Source organism: Dasypus novemcinctus, chromosome 11 (genome assembly GCF_030445035.2).
Source record: "Dasypus novemcinctus isolate mDasNov1 chromosome 11, mDasNov1.1.hap2, whole genome shotgun sequence".
Taxonomy (NCBI): Eukaryota; Metazoa; Chordata; class Mammalia; order Cingulata; family Dasypodidae; genus Dasypus; species Dasypus novemcinctus.
In genome coordinates this window covers 124,435,569-124,457,089 of record NC_080683.1, presented here as the reverse complement: position 1 = coordinate 124,457,089, position 21,521 = coordinate 124,435,569, and positions in this window count along the sequence as shown.

The window sequence follows — 21,521 nt, the reverse complement described above, 5'->3', positions numbered from 1 at the left end:
GGGCTTGCTCTGGACTAGGCTTTGGCTTAAGGGAATGTTGTGGCTGGTCTGGTCTTCTATCCAGACCACTCAAACTTTCTCCATATCAGCAATAAGGCTATTTCCCTTCCTTATCAATCGTATGCTCACTGGAGTAGCACTTTTAATTTCCTTCGTGAACTTATCCTTTCATTCACAATTTGGATGACTCTGGTGCAAGAGGCCTGGCTTTTGGCCTCTCTTGGCTTTGAACACATCTTCCTCACTAAGCTTAATCATTCCTAGCTTTCGATTTAAAGTGAAATAAATGTGACTATTCCTTTCGCTTGAACCCAGAGAGGCCATTGTAAGTTTATTAATTAGCCTAATTTCAATACCGTTGTGCCTCAGGGAACAGGGAGGGTCCTTGAGGAAGGGGGTGGGGGGTGCCAATGGGTGGAGCAGTCAGAGCACACAGCGCTCACTGATTACATTCACTGTCTTTATGGGTGCGGTTCGTGGTTCCCCAAAACAAATTGCACTAGTATCAAACCTCAGTGATCACAGTTCACCGTAGTAAGTATAACAATAGTGAAGATGTTTGAAATATTTCCCAGATGTGACACAGAGACACAAAGTGAGCACGTGCTGTTGGAACAGTGGCACTGATGGAATCGCTGGACATGAGGTGGCACAAACCTACAGTTTGTAAGAAAATAAAAATAAAAACAATAACCGTGAAGCACAATAAAGTGAATAAAATGGGGTATGTCTATATAAAGCAAAAATTGCCGCCAACTCTGAAGGAAAAAGTCTCTCTTTCCAAAGCTTGTTTTTATTCCAAAGGAAAGATATACATATATGTATTTTGTATGTATCTATGCATTTAAACTGTAGAAGAAGGGAAAGAAATTTTTTTCATCAGCGAGGTCATCCTTTGAGTTGCATTTTGAAGATGATTCAGGAATTTTTGGAATATGTAAACAAATATTGATTAAAATACAGTGTGTGTGATGCCAAGCAAGACAGTGAATGAAAGCAAGGAAACATAAGTGTTCATTAAAGTCAAATAGCAAATGTAAAATATTTAAAAGCTATTTTTAAAAAAATCAAATTCCATTTCAATTTTTGCCTCTCTACATCTTTGTAATTTTACACTTTCAAAACTCCTAGGATAAAGGAAATTTGTGTTAAAAATTTTTTATACTTAGGAAAGTCAGTGTACACACATTACGTGTGTTTCCCATTCCAGTGGTTTCAAGAACGCAGCATTTTTCTCCATTCCTGGTATTATTTTACTCTGTATAGTCAACGCTTCCTTCTTCTCTCCCGTCTCTGGAAACGGAATTAATCCCGTCAGCTGTTTGGAATCCTGTTTGCCACCGTGTCCGCTGTGGAAGCTGAGACGTGTCCGCCCGCGTCTGTCTGCGCGTCTGCACTGCCCGAGGAGCGCTCTGCGCCAAGCGCCCGGGCGCGCGTCCAGGCCCCGCGCGGGGTCTGCTCGCGGAGGCGCGTGGGGGCCGGCAGGGGAGCGAAGACCCCGCCCGAGGCTCCTCCCTGGCCGGCCCCGGAGCCAGCAACACGGCTGCCGCGTGCTCGGGGACCCGGCCGGGCCTCGCGGCGCTGCTGGGGCGGCCTCCAGCGTTTAACACGGCTTCCCACGTCGCGACGTTCAGGCCGAGCGTGCCCGTTTTTACTGCTTTTAACATTCAGTTCCTGCAGAGGTTTCCATGCAGAGGTTTGAACGGCCTGCCGTCTGGATTTTGGGACGTTGCTCGTGAGCCTCCTGGGCGGATGAGCGGGTGGGGAGAGGGTTAGAACCTAGGGAGACCCAGGCGGTTTGAGCGGAAAGACGCCTCTCCTGGCTGGACAGACACAAGACAGCGCGGCCCTGCAGCCAGCGGCCCGTGGCCTCGCCTGGGAAGAGGCGACCCGACCCGGCCCCGGGGGAGCAGAGGCGGCGGGCGCCCTGGCCCGGCCCGCCAGCCCCTTCCTCCCGAGCCGCCCGAGGGCGCGCGGTTTCCCGGGAACACACCGGGCAGGTGAAGCGTAATGACTGTGGCAGATTATCTCAAGAATCTTTAAAATGGTTATTCCCACTGACCCATAAATTTTACTTCCTGAACAATATAAAATTCAGACAATCACTTGCATACAAAGCTATCAATTGCAATTTTACCCATGAGAAAACTTAAATGTTCAATAATAGGAAGCTGTTGAAGCGAATCATAGTTTGTCATTAAAATATATGGTAGAATGATAAGGAAATTGCTCCCCTTCTCAGTAAATCAGTGCTACATGCCAATGTGTGTGTGGAATACTAAATGATACATGATATATATATATAATTATAAGATATACATTGTATGATATTATCTATATGTGCACACACAAACGTTAAAGGGACCACTTGCAATTATCCACACTTCTACTCAGGTGGGTAGAGATAATGCTTCTTTTTTTTTTTTTTCCTTCTTTATTTTCTTTTTTTAAAAAAATTTATGTCTTTATTTATTTATTTTTTTAATGTTACATTAAAAAATATAAGAGGTTCCCATATACCCCCCCACCTCCCCTACCCCACTCCTCCCACATCAACAACCTCTTCCATCATCATGGCACATCCACTGTACCTGGTGACTACATCTTGGAGCACTGCTTCACCACATGTACAGTGGTCTACATTGTAGTCTACACTCTCCCCTTTCTATCCAGTGGGCCATGGCAGGACACACAATGTCCAGCATCTGTCCCTGCAGCACCACCCAGGACAACTCCAAGTCCTGAAAATGCCCCCACATCGCATCTCTTCTTCCCTCTCCCTACACTCAGCAGCTACCATGGCCATTTTCTCCACATCAGTGTTACAATTTCTTCCATTACTAGTCACAGTAGTTCCCCAGGAGAACACCAGTAAGTCCACTCTAATCTATACTCAATTCCTAAGTGAAGAAGAGATATGCTTCTTTACTTACGCATTAAGCCAAATAACTTTAAATTTAAAATTAGCAATTACTACTATTTCTTTCTCTACGAGTTTAAATAATTTCCTTCAGTTTAGAACAAGCTTTTGCACAGGAATATTTAGTCAACTTCAACTTCCAACACTACCAGGCTGTTTCTTCATCCTGCGCCCACTGCCTGAGATGGTCTTTGAAACCGAGGAGGAGTTTGTTGTCCTCAGGGTTGGGGCAGGACCCCTGTTTTCTGGTCTTAGTTGTGGATATGGCCAGGCTGGTCCTGTTCCTGAGCTCCCTGCTGGAAGCTGCATCTGTGGGTTGTAGCTTGGGCAAGCTGGGCTGTGCCCACTCCACGTGGCAAATGACCAGGAGGGCACACCATTTCACCTTGCCAGTGGGCCACACTGGGCTCAGTCCTACCACTTGGAGAGCCTTAGAGATAGCTGTTGTCCTTAGGTATGGAATGGTGGTCCTGCATCTTTCTGGAAATGTCCCTAGTTCCCTTTATTCAGTTCCCTTCTTAATCACCACTTGGGAGGCTGGAGAGCTTGTGGGAATGACTGATCTTTTCTTTACAATACAACAATTTGAAGGTGTCTTGGGATTGCCCTCAGACTCGGGTGTGTGACCACTATCCCCTGATGCTAACTATTGCTGCCCCTTCCTCATATTAGCAAGGTCATGCTGAGTGACCATCTCCACCCAGATTTCCAAACAGGGGAGGGTACCAACCCTTCTGCTTCTCACTCCCTCCTCTCTGGAGAAGGTCCTGACCTTGCTTCCCCTTCTCTGATGCCCTTCTCTTCACAATCCCCTGGGCACGAGGGCAGGCTTCCCACGCCCGTGTGACAGGTCGCCCCCACGATATTACCCCTGATATTAGTAAACATCGTGATCAAGACCACAGACCTGGGTAGAAAGGCCCTTTCTTTCTTGTCAAAACCTGCCTATAATAATGGTTTTTATGATAGAAACAAAAATCAAATAAATAAAACATCAGATTTAGTAATCAAAGCTTAGAAAATAATTCTTCTTCTAGATGGAATATGCTTTCTCTCGGGGGTACTGAAAACATAACATTTTGGAAAAGACCAAGGAGTCTTAAATCAAATGCTAAAAACAAATTGCCACTTGATATCATTGGGGGATATGGAGAAAGCAGAGAAGTGATAAAGAAAGAGATAGAAGAAATGATAAAATGAGTTATTCATGAGGTCAAATTCATAAGGCAATCTCTCTGGTGATTAAACAGAAAACAATAGCATTCTTGTTGATACTGTCTTGTTTATCAATGATGACTCCATAATTTCCCTTCAGAAAGGATTAAAAAGAAATTTAGTTGGAAAGGGCATTGGAAAGTGGGAGGAGGGGATATTAAAATTATGTTCTTATTACACATCTCACATAAAATTGAGAAAAATTCAATCTCTTATATTAAAGATGGTGGTTATATCCTAACACCAAAGCCAGATAAACATTACAAGAACAAATTACAGGCCAGATTCTCTTATAAATATAGATGCAAAAATCCTCAGAAAATACTTGCAAATCAAATCCGACTGTACATTAAAAGAATTGTACATCATGATCAAGTGGGTTTTATCCCCGGTATGAAAGGATGTTTCAACATAAGAAAATCGATAAATGTAATACATCACATTAACAAAACGAAGGAGGAAAAACCACATAATCTTCTCAACTGATGCAGAAAAGGCATTGACAAAAATCCAGCATCCCTTCCTTGACAAAAACACTTAGAAAAATAGGAATAGAAGGAAACTTCCTCAACATGATAAGGGGCGTGTATGAGAAAAACACAGCTACTATCATACTCATTGGTGAAAAACTGAAAGCTTCTCTTCCAAGATCTGAAATAGGACATGGATGTCTGCTGTGACCACTGTTATTCAACATTGTACTGGAAGTTCTAGCCAAAGCAGTTAGGCAAGAAAAAGAAATTGGAAAGGAAGAAGCAAAACTTTCACTATTTGCAGATGACATGCTCCAATATATAGAAAGTCCCAAATATATAGAGCTAATAAACAAATTCAACAAAATGGCTAGGCACAAGATCAACATGCACGTATCAGTAGTGTTTCTATACACTATTAATGAACAATCTGAAGAGGAAATCAAGAATCAAGAAAAAATTCCATTTACAATAGCAACTAAAAGAATCAAATAACTAGGAATAAACTTAACAAATGATATAAAGGACTTATACATGGAAATCTACAAAACTTTGCTAAAAGGAATAAAAAAAAGACCTAAATAAATGGAAGGACATGTTATGCTCATGGATTGGAAGACTAAATATGTTAGGATGTCAATTCTACCCAAAATGATTTACAGATACAATGCAATCCTGGTCAAAATTCCAACAGCCTACTTTGCAGAAACGGAAAAGTCACTTACCAAATTTATTTGGAAGGGTGAGGGACCCCAAATAGCCAAAACCTTCTTGAAAAAGAAGAACTAAGTTAGAGGACTCAAACTTCTTGACTTTTAAAATTATTACAAAGCAACAGTCGTCAAAAAAATGTACTGGGCAAAGGGATAGATATTTAAACCACTGGAATCGAATTCAAAGTTTGGAAATAGACCCTCACATCTACAGCCAATAAATTTTTGACAAGACTCCCAAGTCCACTTAATGGGTAAAGATTAGTTTTTCAACATATAGTGTTGGGAGAACTGGATTTCCATATGCAAATAAAAATGGAGGACCCCTATCTGACACCATACACAAAAATTAACTCAAAATGAACCAAAGACCTAAATATAAGAAGCAGGACTTTAAAACTCCTGGAAGAAAATGTAGAGACATATCCTCAGGTTCTTGTGTTAGCCAATGGTTTCTTAGATTTTATATTCATAGCACAAACTATGAAAGAAAAAATGGATAAATGAGACCTCCTCAAAATTAAAAACTTGCATGCATCCAAGGATTTTATCAGATAGTGAAAAGACAACCTAGTGAATGGGAGAAAATATTTGGAAACGACATATTCAATAAGGGCCTAAAAGCAAGAATATATAAAGAAATCCTACAACTCAGCAATTAAAAGATGAACAACCCAACTTAAAAATGGGTAGAAGAATAAATAGACATTTCTCCAAAGAGAACATACAAATAGGAATGAAGTCCTGACACATGTGACACCATAGATGAACCTTGGAGACATCATGTTGAGTGAAATAAGCCAGACACAAAAGGATAAATATTGTATTAGCTTGCTGATATGAAATAATTAAAATAAGTAAATTCATAGAGTTAGGATCTAGAATATAGGTTACCAGGGGCTCAGTTGGGAGTAGGGAATGTGGCGTTAGTGCTTAGTTTGTATTAGGTTACTGTAAAGTTTTGGAAATAGATGGTGGTGATGGTAGCACATTACAGTGAGTGTAATTAACAGCACTCAATTATATGGGTGAGTCTGGTTAAAAGGGGAAATTTTAGGTTTATGTTACTAGATTAAAAATAAAAAGATAAAACAAGGTTTATAACAGTGAACTCTTTTGTAAATGATGAACTATAGTTAATAGCACAATTATAAAAATGCTATTTTATGAATTATAGCAAGTGTACCACACTAATGCAAGATGTTAACAACAAGGTGGTATACAGGAAATATATACACCCTAATGTGAAGTGTGAACTATAATTAATAGTACAATTTTAATATTCATTCATCACCTGTAACAAAGGTAGTACAATAATGCAATTTTAACAATAGGGGGTATATGAGAATGCTGTATTTTTTACATAACTTTTCTGCAAACCTACAAATTCTCTAATTTAAAAAAATTTGTTTTTAAAAATGGTGGTAATGGAGGTGTGCCAGCAACTAAACCACCAAAGCCCTAATGTTCCCAAGGAAAGTAAATTAGCCCAAGTTTAAATACATAGCATTTGAATAACATTTCTGGTTACCAATGATACAAATCTAACTGATTTTTCGGATCCTTTTCAGATCCTTTGTATCATTTGAGGTGCAAAAGGTGAAAGAATTATATGACATATCTGTGAGGGAAAATCCTTTGCCTTATAAAGAAGATAACTTAAAAATACAGTATCTCAATTAAAAGTTCAAACCTAGCACTTTCAGAAATTTTTATTTAATTTTAATCCCATATATATAGCTAATCATATATATGCACAGATATATATAATTTATTTTTTGTAATGTTTTTCTCTTTAGTCTCATATTTTCTAACACCCATGTTAAAAATCTACACTTTTATAAATTTTTAATTTTTATTTGTAATTCAATCAGTTTTCACTTTATATATTTTGAGAATAAGATTGAGTGGCATTTTTATCATTTAGTACTTTTTTCCTTAAATTCTATTTCAGGCGGAGGGTGTATGGACATGGATTTGGAGAAAGAGCGGCGGAGTGGTGCTTGCTAAAGGTAGAATTGCGGGTTACAAGTACAGAGGTCGGAAGCTGTGGCCGGCAGGACCCTTCCCCCTGGGGCTGGTGGCCACGGTGTTTCCTGAGATCTGTCAGTTGTGTGGTGGCGTTCCTGGGCCCCGTGGTCCCCAGATGCGTGGTCCCCAGGTCCGTGTCCCCTGAGCCCCCATAGCCCGTGTTCCATGGACCGACGTACCCTGCAGAGTCCTGGACTTCCCTTTCCCAAGTCCATTGCTCCCGGAGGCCCGGGATTGCCTTAGCCCTCTGGTTTTGGACTGACTCCATGGGCGGGAGGGACTCGGTGAGGGGTGCAGTAGGGGGGCCTGGCAAGTGTGGGTTTGATTTTCTGGTGCCCGCCCCCCCCCCCCCCCCCCCCCGCTTTTTTCTTTTCTCTTTTTCTTTTCTTGCACTTGGAGGAGCATACCGGCTGGCTTGGGGAGAGTCTGGGAAGAGAGGAGTGGCGAATCTACTGAGAAAGCCCGATTCACCTAAACACCCTGGGATAGGAAACTTGGCCTGGGAGAAGGTGGAGTCAGAAAATCAACAAGCCCTCTCACAGCACACCTAAAGGAGAGGGACTGTAGGAGCTGCTTTCCAAGCCTCCAATAGCATACTTGGGGTTCCTGGTGAGGTGTGGGTACTCTTTCTCTGGGAATTATTAAGAGTCATTGTTTTCTGTGAAGAGCCGATTCAACAAGGACCCACTTGAATCTTCTACTGGACCTCTCAGGCAGCTTTCCTGCTGCCTGGAAGAGAGGGAAGTGAGGAAGGGAGAAAGGGGGAACGTCAGATCCCTAAGCGTTTTATTTAACTACAAACAGGATTCCTTGCTTGAAACTTTCCCTAGTATTTGGTTGGTTTTTCCTTGTTTTTTCCTTCCTCTCTATCCCCCCAAGGCCTTTTTTTTCTTTCTTTTTTTCTTTCTCTCTCTTTTTCTTTTTCCTGCTTACTTCCCCACTCCCTTTTGTCCCTTTTCTTTCTTTCTTTCTTTCTTTCTTTCTTTCTTTCTTTCTTTCTTTCTTTCTTTCTTTCTTTCTTTCTTTCTTTCTTTCTTTCTTTCTTTCTTTCTTTTTCTTTCTTTCTTTCTTTCTTTCTCTGCTTTCTTATTCTTCTTACATTAGGTACTGCAGGGAGAGCTTCACATTTGCTGTATTTCCTCATCCTCCAATTACTCTTTTCTGTGTGTATTGATTTTGGCCTCCAACACTATTCCCTTTCCTCTACATCTTTCTATCCTCCATCACTGATTGTTTCTCTTACATTACACCTCTCTTTGTTTGTCCCCCTAATTTTTTTGACATTTTATTACTAATACCTTTGTTCTGTTTTCTGCCTTATATTCACTCTTTATATTATTGTCCCCTCTTTCTTCTTTCCCTCTCTCCTGAACACACAGGTCTTTTAATTCACATGTATTCCTCCCCATATTCAGATTTTTACATACTCTACTTTTCTTACTGTTATTACTCTACATACCTTATATGAGTCTAATATCCATTCTCCTATATCTCACATGGTTCCTCTGTTAATATTTACTATCAATACTACTATGATTCATTTTCTTTTTTTACTCCTTTTGCTTTCTCTGGCCCTAATATTTTCCTTCAAGTGAACTTAGCCAACAACAAGGAAATAGAATAAGAAGAACAAAGTGACAAAGAGAAGACTTAACATGCATGCAAAAACAACAACTAATTAAACTCCAAACTAGACAAAGAAGCTAAGCAACTGACTAAATCCGTCAAGATAAAATGATGACCAGACAGCAACAAAAAACTACAAACCAAACCAGTAATCAGGAAAACAGGCCCCAATCCAAGGAACAAACTAAAAACCAGGAAGAGGAGCAGAACATCGAACAAGTAATTAAAGATCTCAAAACATATATTAGGGACCAATTTGATGAGGTGAAGGAAGAGATTAAGAATATGAAGAAAACAATAGAAGAGAATACAGACGAAATTGCAATCATGCACAAAAATATAACAGATATCATGGTGATGAACAGCACAATTCAAGAAATCAAAAATACACTCTCAGCAAATAGCAGCAGATTAGAAGAGGCAGAGGAGAGAATTAGCGACGTGGAAGACAGTACATCTGAACTCAAACAGATAGTAGAACTGATTGATAAAAAGATAGAAAAAATCCAGCAGGGGCTTAGGGACCTGAATGACAATGCAAAATGCACAAACATACGTATTATAGGCATCCTAGAAGGAGAAGAGAAGGGAAAGGGGACAGAAAGGGTGTTGGAGGAAATAATGGCCGAAAACTTCCCAAACCTATTGAGGGAGATGAATGTACATGTCCAGGAAGCACAATGCACCATAACAGCATAAATCTCAACAGGCCTACCCCAAAACATATCCTTGTCAAGTTATCCAATGCTCAAGACAAAGAGAAAATATTAAAAGCAAGAGAAAAGAGAACCATCACATACAAAGGAGGCTCCATAAGATTAAGTGCTGATTTCTCATCTGAAACCTTGGAGGCAAGAAGACAGTGGTATGACATAGTCAAGGTACTAAAAGAAGAAAATTTCCAAACGAGAATACTCTATCCAGCAAAGTTAGCATTCAAAAATGGTGGAGAGTTCAAAATATTCACAGATAAACAGAAACTAAGAGAGTATGCCCACAAGAATCCTGCCCTTCAAGAAATACTAAAGGGAGTTCTGCAGGAAGAAAGAAAAAAACAAGAAAGACAGAGTTGGAGGAGAGTGTAAGAGCAACTAAAAGACAAAAATAGAAAGAGAAAATCAAACAATATGACAAACACAAATCCAAAGAAAATATGGCTAATATAAGTAATTCCTTGAAAGTAATAACACTGAATGTCAGTGGATTAAACTCACTTGTCAAGAGACTCAGACTGGAAGATTGGATAAAGAAATATGACCCATCTATATGCTGTCTGCAAGAAACACATCTTAGACCCAGGGATTCAAGGAGGTTGAAAGTGAATGGCTGGAAAACGATTTTACAAGCAAACAATAACCAAAAAAGGGCAGGAGTAGCTATATTAATATCAGACAAAATAGACTTTAAATGCAAAATGGTTGTGAGAGACAAAGACGGACACTACATATTAGTGAAATGGATAATCTTTCAAGAAGAAAGAACAATCAAACATTGATGCTTCTAACAAGGGCACCTCCAAATATGTGAGGCAAACACTGGAAAAACTAAGTGAAGGAATAGATGCCTCTACAATTATAGTGGGGGACTTTAATACACCACTATCTACTTTGGACAGAACATCTCAAAAGAGAATCAATAAAGAAACTAAGACTTTGAACAACATATTAGAGGAGCTGGACCTAATAGACATATACAGAACATTATACCCAAATACAGCAGGATATACATTCTTCTCAAGTGCACATGGATCATTCTCCAAGATAGACCACATGCTAGGCCACATAAAAAGTCTCAATGAATTCAGAAAGATTGAAACCATACAAAATAATTTCTTTGACCACAGTGGAATGAAGCTGGAAATCTGCAAGGGCCAGAGACCCAGATTTGACACCAAGATTTGGAAGTTAAACAACACAGTCTTAGAAAAACAGTGGGTCAAGGAGGAAATCTCAAAAGAAATGAATAACTACCTTGAAACTAATGAAAATGATAACACAACATATCCAAACTTATGGGATGCAGCAAAAGCAGTACTGAGAGGGAAATTCACAGCCATAAATTCATACATCATAAAAGAAGAATGCACTGAAGTTGAAGAACTAAATGCACACTTGGAGGAATTAGGTAAAAAACAACAGCAAACTAACCCCAAAGGAAGAAGAAAGAAAGAAATAACAAAGATCAGAGCAGAACTAAATGAAATAGAAAATAAGAAAGCACTTGAAAAAATAAACAAAACCGAGAGCTGATTCTTTGAGAAAATCAATAAAATTGACAAATGCTTAGCTAGATTAACAAAGAAAAAAGAAGATACAAATACACAAAATAAGAAATGAGAAAAGAAATATCACCACTGTTCCCTCAGAAATAAAGAATATCATAAGAGGATACTTTGAAAAACTATATGCCAACAAAAACAACAATTTAGAGGATATGGACAAATTCCTAGAAACACATAAGCAGCCTACATTGACAAAAGAAGAAGTTGACAATCTCAACAAACCAATCACAAGTAAAGAGATAGAATCAGTCATTAAAAACATCCCAATTAAAAAGAGCCCTGGGCCAGATGGCTTCACAGGTGAATTCTACAAAACATTCCAGAAAGAACTAACACCAATCTTGCTTAAACTCTTCCAAAAAATTGAAACAGAAGGAACATTGCCTAACTCATTCTATGATGCCAACATTACTCTGGTCACAAAGCCAAACAAAGACACCACAAGAAAGGAAAATTACAGACCAATCTCTCTAATGAAACTTGATGTGAAAATCCTCAACAAAATACTTGCTAATCATATTCAACAACACATTAAACAAATTATACAACATGACCAAGTGGGGTTCATTCCTGATTTGCAAGGATGGTTCAACATAAGAAAATCAATTAATGTAATACACCACATAAACAGATTGAAGGAAAAAAATCACATGATCATATCTGTAGATGCAGAAAAAGCATTTGACAAAATACAGCATGCTTTCTTGATAAAAACACTGCAAAAGATCGGAATAGAAGGAAACTTTCTGAACATGATAAAGAGTATATATGAAAAACCCACAGCTAACATCATTTACAATGGTGAAATCCTAAAATCTTTCCCTCTAAGATCAGGAACAAGACAAGAATGTCCACTATCACCCCTCCTATTAACATAGTTGTAGAAGTACTTGCTTGAGCACTGAGGCAAAAAGCAGACATAAAAGGCATCCAAATTGGAAAGGAAGAAGTCAAAATTTCACTATTTACAGATGATATGATCCTATACATAGAAAACCCTGAGAGGTCTACAACAAAGCTTCTAGAACTTATAAATGAGTTCAGTAAAGTCACAGGTTACAAGATAAATGCACAAAAATCAGTAACATTTCTGTACACCAATAATGAGCAATCTGAGGAGGAAATTAGGAGTCAAATACTATTCACAATAGTAAATTTTAAAAAATCAAATACCTAGGAATAAATTTAACTAAAGAGGTAAAAGACTTATACACAGAAAACTACACAACACTGTTCAAGGAAATCAAAGAAGACATAAATAAATGGGAGAATATTCCCTGTTCATGGATAGGAAGACTAAATATTATTATGATGTCTATCCTACCAAAACTGATCTACACATTCAATGCAATCCCAATACAAATCAACACATCATTCTTTAATGAACTAGAGAAACTAACTATGAAATTTATTTGGAAAGGAAAGAGGCCCTGAATAGCCAAAGAAAAGAAAAAGAAAAATGAAATAGGAGGAATCACACTACCTGACTTCAAAACATACTACAAAGCTACAGGAGTGAAAACGTCATGGTATTGGCACAAGGATAGACTCACTGACCAATGGAACCGAATTGAGAGTTCTGATATAGATCCTCATATATACAGCCATATGGTATTTGACAAAGCCACCAAACCCTCTCAACTGGGAGAGAATGGCCTCTTCAACAAATGGTGCCTGGAGAACTGGCTATCCATATGTAAAAGAACGAAGGAGCATTACCAACTTACACCTTATACAAAAATCAACTCAAGGTGGATCAAAGACCTAAATATAAGACCCAAGACCATAAAGACCTTGGAAAGCAAAGTAGGGAAGCATCTATAGCACCTTGTAATAGGAAACGGCTTCATGAACTTCACACCAAAAGCATGAGCAGCAAAAGAACAAATAGATAAATGGGACTTCCCCAAAATTATAGCCTTCTGTATCTCAAAGGAGTTTGTCAGGAAAGTGAAAAGAGAGCCTACTCAATGGGAAAAAAATATTTGGTAACCATATGTCTGATAGGAGACATATCTTGCATATATTAAGAAAACTCCTATATCTTGAAAATAAAAAGACAAACACCCCATTTTAAAAATGGGAAAAATATTTGAACAGACACTTTTCCAAAGATGATATAGAAATGACTAAAAAACACATGAAAAATGCTCAAAATCCCTAGCTATTAGGGAAATGCAAATCAAAACAATGAGATAGCATCTTACTCCCATAAGACTAGCAGCTATAAAAAAATCAGAAGACTACAATTGTTGGAGAGGATGTGGAGGAATGGGAACACTCATCCACTGCTGGTGGGAATGCAGAAGGATCCAGCCATTCTGGAGGACAGTTTGGCAGTTTCTCAAAAAACTAGCTATAGATTTGCCACATGACCCAGCAATTCCACTGCTGGGTATATACCCAGAAGATCTGAAAAAAAGGACACAAACTGATATATGCACACCAGTGTTCATAGCAGCACTATCTACTATTGCCAAAAGTTGGAATCAACCCAAATTCCCATCAACAGATGAATGGATAAATAAAATGTAGTATATACAGCTGTAAGAACAAATACATTACAAACACATGTGATAACATGGATGAATCTTGAGAACCTTATGTTGAGTGGAGCAACCCAGGCATTGAAAGACAAATACTACATGACCTCTCTGATATGAAATAAGTAAACCAAGCTGTCTCAGAGAACTAGAGACAGGATGATAAACTTTAAAGTAGTTGGAGGGTAGAGGAAGGTTGTGAGCTGACAGCTACTTGGGTGAAATCTATGATAAACTGGAGGTAAGTATTTGTACAGGAAGGGGATAAAATGGGGGCATAGGGATAACTTTGGGTGGGGCTGCATGGGTTTAAGGGGTGCTAGGGATGGGAGGATGGGTCAGATTGCCCAAGAAATTGGGGAGAAGGTGAGGGGAACATTTGGTCATGAGAGATTGTCAGGTATGTTGTTGAAATTGTGGTACAAAGAAAACTCTTTAGAGAATGTAATATGGAAGGTTGCATGTTTGGGATGCTTAAGGGGGGAACATCTGACACAGGGTAAGCTTCTGGGGAGTTTGTGAGTACTCATTTTGTCATAGTGGATTATATCATTGGGTGGAGACCCATACAATGAGAGTGAAGGTATACCCACTTCCTAGGGAGGACTGGTGTTCTCAAACAGAGGGAATTGTATCTCTTGAGAGAATCGGTGGCTCCCAATGGGTTAGGGCAGTCAAGTATGTGAAGCCCTCAACATTTTTGCAAGTATCTATGAATATGGTCCCTCAAATAATGAAGATTGATTGTCATGGTGGGCCCTGTGGGGAGAGGGAAAGAGGTGTTGAATACATGCAATCAGGGTAACTGTGGGGCAATGGAAGTGTTCCACAAGATCATGCCATGATGGATATAGGTCATGTTAAATTACATAAAAAATGTATAAAAGTCTATAGGCTAAAATGTAAACCATAATGTAAAACATAAGATAACTAAAAATTTAGAAAATTGTACAGTCTAAAATATAAACCATAATGTAAACCCAAATGGAACCATGTTTGAAAGCTATCATTTCAGTATCTGTACATTAGCTGCCACAAATATAATATGAACATGTAAAAATATCACTGTTGGGGAAGGGACAAAAGGTTTGATGTTGGATATGTGGGAGTACCATATATTGTATATGTGAATTACTGTGACCTAAAACTTATGTCAAGAGAAACTTAATAATCAGGGGAAAAAAAAAAAAAAAAAAAGAAAGGAGGTAGACAGAGGAAGAAATGGAAGAAATTGCCTTGCTATTGTACATACAGGGCAACACCTGTAGCAGTGATGAAAGGCAAAATGTCAAAAACAAAGCTTTTTCATTTTTTCATTTCTTTGCTACCCCAATTTATTTTTCCTTTATTTAATTTTTCTAAATTTCTATGTATTCTATATCTAACTTTTAAACCCATCACTATATTCCATTTATTTTATTAAGGGCACCTGGAAATATATTGGGCTTCCTTTTTGAAGAAGTTTTGTACTACAGAGAGGTTCAACTATGGTGGGGGAGGAGTACTTGTGTGGGGTGTCATTGGTGGGGGGCACATGGTTGGGAGGGAGTTCTCCAGGGCATGTGTACAGGATACATAGAAAGGTTTGGATATTTTCATAGTGGTTTCAGTTGGAAATGACAGATGAGGGAGTGCTGAATTCCTGACCAGGGGAGCTCTGTCACATTCCCCAAAGGAACAACAACAATCCCCCAAGTGCAATGGCAAAGACCAATAAAGATGGATGGTCCAACGATGAGCCCTTGATACTGATGGCTCCAATTATGAGCCTCTGTGCCTGAAATATGAACTAGCCCTAGAGCTGCAGGGTGCCTAAGAGTTACCCCCTGAGAGCCTCCATGTTGCTCAAATGTGGCCACTCTCTAAGCCAAACTCAGCATGTCGATGCATTCCCTTCCCTCCAGCATGGGACATGACTCCCAGGGATGAGCCTCCCTGGCACTGAGGGATTACTACCAAGCACCAGCTGATGATGTAACTACAAAAAGACCATGAACAAAGAGGTCAACTCAGACTGGCAGAATATCTCAACCTACATGTAATATCAGGTGTTAAAAACAGCTTTTTGACTTTGGATAAAAAGGGGGAAATGGAAAGGACAAGTGAGTTTATATGGCTAAGAGTCTCCAAAAAAGAGTTGGGAAGTCAGCAGGGGGTGATGCTTATGCATGCCTCAGCAGGGTACCAGAGACAGTCACATAGATGGAAACCCAGGTGCTGGTTCTCCTGAGGGCTGCAGTGACCCACAGGATCTGTGGTCAAGGCAGATGGCTCTGGAGTTCAGGGCCATGTCAGTTTGCCCTACTTTGGAGTTTGTGTTCCTGAGTGTGATTGAGTTGGACTCAGATATAACCTTTCTACACATGCTTCTTCTTTTACTTTTACCAGACCTGTGGTTGGCATTTGGGTTGGTGTATACTCAGGAGACCTGACTCTCTGAACTGTCCATGTGATGGCCAGGCCCTGGGCCTTAGCAGACTTCCAGCTCCTACCCTCTGGTTTCTTGGACTTACCCTGGCCAACTGACAGCGAGGTGAAGAGGGTCAACCACCACACCAGGGAGCCAAGAGCGCCTACAGCTGCAAGCAGGAGAATTGCATCCATCATCCATGTGGAATCTAAACTCCCTCTTGATGTACAGGGAGACTGGACATAGCCATCCCAGTTCCACAAGATGGAGGAATAGAATATGGATTAGAGTGGACTTACTGCTGTTCTGCTGGGGAACTATTGTGATTAGTAAGGGAAGAAATTGTAGTAGTGATGTGGAGAGGGTGGCCACAGTGGCTGCTGATGGTTGGAAGAGGGAAGAAGAGATATGGTGTGGGGGCATTTTCAGGATTTGGAGTTGTCCTAGGTGGTGCTACAGGGATGGATGCTGGACGTTGTGTGTCCTGTCGTGGCCCATTGGGTGGACTGGGGGAGAGAGTGGACTACAATGTGGAGCACTGTCCATGTGCTGCAGTGGTTCTCCAGAATGTATTCACCAGGTACAGTGGATGTGCCACAAAGATGGAAGAGTTTGTTGATGTGGGAGGGGTGGGGTGAGTGGGGTGGGGAGTATATGGGGACCTCATATTTTTTTAACGTAACATTTAAAAGAAAATAAAGAAGAAAAATAAAAATAATACAAAAAACAAATTCTGTCTCCTCTGATACTAGCGTTTTTCAGCTGTATCTTTTCCAATTATTTTGTCTTCAACCTATCTTTTTGCTTTAGGTATATTTCTTGTAGATACACATTTCTATTTTATTTTTAATTCAAACCTGATTTTATCTGCCTCTAAAGCGAATCCATTCATACTTATTGTTATCACTGGCATGTTTAAACTTATTTATAACATCATATTATGGCTGTCTAGTTACTCTTTTCTTTGCTTCTGTTTTTTTTTTCTTTCTTACCTCCTATTAAAATGTGAAAGCTTTAAACATTTTTTTCTTTAGTGGTTAACTTTCAGTTTTTATAAAAATTTCTGTAACTTTCAACACAGTCTCTCACAGAAAATGAAATTGCACTGCCATGTACTTTTCCCTTAATTTCTTTAAAAAGGCATATGAATACATAACATGATGACTGAAAAATCACTTCATCACTTCACAAAAACTATTTAAAGCATGAAAAAAAATCCCATTTGTTATTCAATGCTAAATGAAAGCAAGATCCAAAATGTAAGTACCCCATGGGTAAAACTGTGCAGTAAACACTCTGACAAAGTGCCATGTTTCTTGTCTGGTACTTCACAGTGCATTTACAGCAAGTCACAGAGTGCACCTTATCTGCTCCTAATGAATCAGTAAACGAAACTTGTAGAACCGACTGAGCCACACATCCTGAAGTCAGTCAGAGCATTTTGAAAGCCTTGGTTCTCACAAAGAACTTCCTTGGTTAGGATACAGACACTCCAACAGTGTAATAATTATCATAGGTTATATACTCTGCTGTCCTCCTGCCAATGTAATGATTGTCAAAATAATTAAAAGCTTCCTAAGTGGGTGTTCACTGCCAGGGTAAGGAAGAACTTAGATTCATGATTAGCTTTTAAATTCTAATTACCTTGTTTCCTTGAACAGATGTTTTACCTGTTACATAAAAAGAACTTATAAAAGGTATACATAAAGCAATGAAAATCATGATACTACCCCCATAATTATATGCATGAAAGATCCTCTGAAATTATTGAAGCAGCCAGGCTAAAATAAAATTTTTAAAGTTCTAGTAGTACCATATGGTGAACAGTTTGCAGAAAATATGGAACATCACAAGTATGGGTCTATTCTATATGATCTGTAGCAATTTTAGGGGCAAAGAATGTATCAAAGGGTGTGCTTCGTAAGTGTCAAAACAGAGCAATTTTAAATATTGTTAGCCTGCCTTCTGTGGTGAAGGATATGCATGTGTGAGTGTGGAAAGAAGAGAGCTTAAATACAACTAATGGCTTAATTTGAATCAAATATATTCATTATAAATATTTAATTGGACACTTAAGAGATAATTATGTCAAATCTGGCTGGTGGCTGAAGACTGAGGTTTTGACTTCAGAATTTTTAACGTTTACAACTTTTTTCATTGAAAGAAGCCAGGAAGGCATAACAGAAATGATGGCTCTTATTAAAATATATTTTAAATTTTGGTTTGGTTATTTCTTTAAGGTCTTAACTATTCAATGTTTAATTCATGTTTCATTTTAGTTCATTTAGTTCACATTTGATTTCTTTTAATTATTTTCTTTTTTGTATCATTCACATTTGTTATAAGTTTCATTAATGAATAGTAAATTATTCACAGGGGCTTGATACCAAGTTCTTCTAGATTAGTAGCTCTCTGTGAAACATCTCAAAACCTTTTTCCCTCAAGTACAGAACGTTTGTTTTGCCAATTGTGTCAATCATCACACTGATGATCTTACTATTTTGTGCCCTGAAAATGATCTAAACAGAGAGTGTGTTAATATTTTCAAATTTAGTTTTCTTCTCATAAAATTGAAGCCACATGTCCTAGAGAATTAAAATTAAAACCTGAGGAGTTTCCTGGTTACTAACCAATACATTTGCTAAAAGTTTTATTACTACACTTAAGGGAACTTACACTGAAACCTCTTGCAACCATTCTCTCCATTTTCGAGTTTGGTTTAAGTTTCCATTCCTAGGTCTCCATCTGTCTGAAATTTTTCTCATAACTGGTCTTGTGCAAAATGATTGTATTTTTAAAAAATCTCATCAATTCAAATATTATATTTGGAAGGACCTTTGGAAATCTACACCAGCAGAAAATGCTGCCAGCCCAGCCAGTTACCTCCATCAGCAGGGGAGGGGCAGCAGAGGCAAGGCTGGAATAGAATTTCCATGCAGAATGAGCACATATGGTCGACTCGTTCTGGCCCCTAAGTTGAGAATCCGTGATCTAGTCCAAGATCCTCATGTTATGGATAAAGCAACATAGAAGCAGATGAATCATCTAAAGTCAGGCCACTGCCTTGTAGCAGAGCTAGAACTGTAACCCAGGTTTTTTGACTTCTGTGCCAGTCACCATACTGCCTTCACTTCCTGAAGCCCCATGATAACTTATTTTTTTATTTTACTTTTTAATTATCTTTTTAAAAAAAGTTAATAGATCACATACAATGTTACATCAAAAAACATAAGAGGTTCCCATATACCCCCACTTCCCATCCCCATCATTTTTTTATTGTATTTTTTGAAGATACATAGATCACAAAAATGTTGCATTAAAAAATATAAGAGGTTCCCATATACCCCTTACCCCCCTTACCCCACTCCTCCCACATCAACCACCTCTTTCATCATCGTGGGACATTCATTGCATTTGGTGAATACATTTTGGAGCACTGCTGCACCGCATGGATAATAGTTTACATTGTAGTTTACACTCTCCCCCAGTCCATTCAGTGGGTTATGGCAGGATATATAATGTCCAGCATCTGTCCCTGCAATATCATTTAGGACAACTCTCGCAAATGCCCCCACATCACATCTCTTCTTCCCTCTCCCTACCCTCAGAAGCTACTGTGGACACTTTCTCCATATCAATGCTACAATTTCTTCTATTACTAGTCACAGTAATTCTATAGTAGTATACCAGTAAGTCCACTCTAATCCATATTTTATTCCTCCATCCTGTGAACCCTGGGATGGTGATATATACTTCACCTCTAAATCAAGAGGGGGCTTAGATTCCACATGGATGATGGATGCAATTCTCCTACTTGCATTTGCAGGTACTCTCAGTTCCCTGATGTGGTGGTTGATCATCTTCACCTCCCTGTTAGCTGACCTGAGTAAGTCCAATGAACCAGAGAGTAGGAGGTGCAACTCTGCTGAGGCTCAGGACCCAGCTGGCACATGGGCAATCCAGAGATTCAAGTCTCCTGGGTATACACTAACCCCAGTGCCAACCACAGGTTCAGTAAAAGTGACAGAAGAAGCATGCGTAGAAAGGTCACATCTGAGTCCAACTCCATCACACTCAGGAGCACAAGTTCCAAAGTAGGGCCCACTGGCACAGCACTGTACTCCAGAGCCATCTGCCATGACCATAGAACCTGTGTGTCTTCATAGTCCACAGGAGCACCAGGACCTGTGGTTGTATCTACTTTGGCTGTCTCTGGGGTCCTGTTGAGGTGTGCATAAGTGCGACCCCTCTGATGACCTCCTGACTCTTTTTTGGAGACTCTTAGCCATATAAATAGAAACTGACTTTGGATATATTTAATTCAAGGGATGTTTTGCTGTGTGCTGGATAGAATGCAGAACTGAGGGGAAATGGAAGGCCAGGTTTGAGGGGCTCCAGGACCAAGCAGGCACTCTTTTGTGGCTGAATGAACTGGATCAGTATTGCCCAATCCATGGGTCACTCTGCTCAAGAACCCAGTTCAGCCAGGCTGAAATCACTGGTCCACCCCATGGCAGGATTGAGGTGGGAAACGTCGATCTTGGTGATCAGGAGATCCATCAAGACTGGGGAAGGATTGGTGCAGAAGAAAATTTAGGGTGCTATTACCTGACAAAGAAAGAACTTGCAATGGGCAGCCTGGACAAGTACGTGTTCCCTAGAGGTGCTCCTTGGTGTCTCATTCCAGCAGGGTCTTCAAGGCTGACCCAGTTTAGTGATGCTCAGTCTTGGCATACCCCAGGGTGCCTGAACTATGGTTCCAAGTGAGATTCTACCCCCTCCTGCCCCTCTCCCATCAGAATTGCTGTGCCTGAGCCTCCATCCAATAGGAGGTATAACGAGGAAGGGGTGTTCCTGGGACAAAGCACTGCAAAAAGGCCTGCCTAAGAGCAAGCAAAAGCTTAGCAGAGAGGAATTAGCATTGGAGAGAAGAATCAGGGGAGCCAGTGGCCACTGCTTTCCACTGTTCTCCTTGAAGAAATGCACTGAGGATCAGGTGTAGAGGGTGGGTGCCAGCTCGCTGCAGAGGGGGGCAGCATCTCCCACTCAGATGAAATCAGACACATGCAGCCGCCAGGCGCTGGACACTTTTCTAGCAGTTCTGCTCTTCTGGCCATGAGCTGGAAAGAAGGGAGTAGACCCTGGGGTTGGTTGGACAGGTGGCGCAGCCAGGGAGAGCCTTGCAATATCGCGGGAGAGGAAATGGGGAGTCATGGTGCGAACGGAGGAAGGTTGAACCTCAAGGAGCTGGCAAGCGGCAGCAGGGAAATGGCTCAGGCACTGGCCGCAGTCGGGAAGAGCGGCCTTTG